The sequence below is a fragment of the Macaca thibetana genome, chromosome X (assembly GCF_024542745.1).
Source record: "Macaca thibetana thibetana isolate TM-01 chromosome X, ASM2454274v1, whole genome shotgun sequence".
Classification (NCBI taxonomy): Eukaryota; Metazoa; Chordata; class Mammalia; order Primates; family Cercopithecidae; genus Macaca; species Macaca thibetana.
In genome coordinates, this window is record NC_065598.1 from 47963640 (window position 1) to 47964869 (window position 1230).

At 45.7% G+C, this 1230-nt stretch overlaps 1 pseudogene; it reads right to left on the reverse strand.

Annotated features, from left to right (window-relative positions):
- Positions 1–507: 507 nt before the first annotated feature.
- LOC126945764 (protein S100-A11-like) lies at positions 508–825 on the reverse strand (annotated as a pseudogene).
- Positions 826–1230: the final 405 nt, after the last annotated feature.

The window sequence follows — 1230 nt, forward strand, 5'->3', positions numbered from 1 at the left end:
GTTGCCCAGGTTGGTCTCAAACTCCCAACTGCAGGTGATCCACTTGCCTCAGCCTCCCAAAGTGCTGGGATTACAGGCGCAAGCCACTTTGCCCAGCCCTATAACCAATGTTTTCAGTTGTATCCCTCTATAAAGAGAGAGCAGAGGTGTTTTGTTGTTGTTGTTGTTGCTTTTTTGGTGGTTTTGTGTGTGTGTGTGTGTGTGTGCCTAAAAAAAAGGGGGGGGGGGCCAGGTTCAATGCCTCACACCTGTATTCCCAGAACTTTGGGAGGCCACTTGAGCCCAGGAGTTCAAAACCAGCCTGGCCAACATAATGAGACCCCCATCTCAAAAAAATAAATAAATAAAGGAAAAGAGAAGAGAAGTATGGTTTTATTACTACCTGCATGCAGGGCCTGCATGAGGTGGTAGGTGTGCTGGGCCCAGGGGACGTGTGGGCTGTGAGGAGATGGTGATGGCAAGGCTGCAAGGAAAGGGGGTGGCTTGGAAACCAGGCCCAAGGGATCCTCAGATCCGCTTCTTGAAATGGGAAGCCTTGAGAAAAGAGTCACGGTAAGCCACAGTCATGCCATCCATCAGATGCAGAAACTCTTGGAAATCTAACTGCCCATCACTAGTGAGGTCCAGTTTCTTCATCATGTGTTCAAGGACACTGGGGCGCTTCTGGTTCTTTGTGAAGGCAGCTCGTTCCGTATTCATGAAGCTTGGGAACTCCATCTTGGGGTGAATGCTGTTGTAACCATCCTTTCCAGCCTATTTCTGGAAAACAGAAATTGGGGAATCGATGCACTGCTGTGTCTCTGTAGGGCTGGAGATTTTTGCCATGTTGGAGTTGAATGAGTCACCAAGAGCAGGTTTTTACTGGACCTGTGTAAATAACCATATTGCCATAAGAATATTTACAAATGGTTTTCGAATTCTGGAGGAATCCAGTAGAAAGAAAAAGCAAACATTTCCATCTTAGTTTACAAAAGTATACTTAACCAAATTGTTATAAACTATAGATACTTTAACAGAGAAAATTTTCTCCTTTTTTTTTTTTTTTTTTTTTTTTTTGAGAAAGGTTTGTGCCCTGTTGCACAGGCTGGAGTGCAGTTGTGCAAACACAGCTCCCTGCAACCTCTGCCTTTCAGCTCAACTGATCCTCCCACCTCGGCCTCCCAAGTTGCTGGGACCACAGGCGTGTGCCACCTTGCCCAGTTAATTTTTTTTGTATTTTTTGTAGAGGCA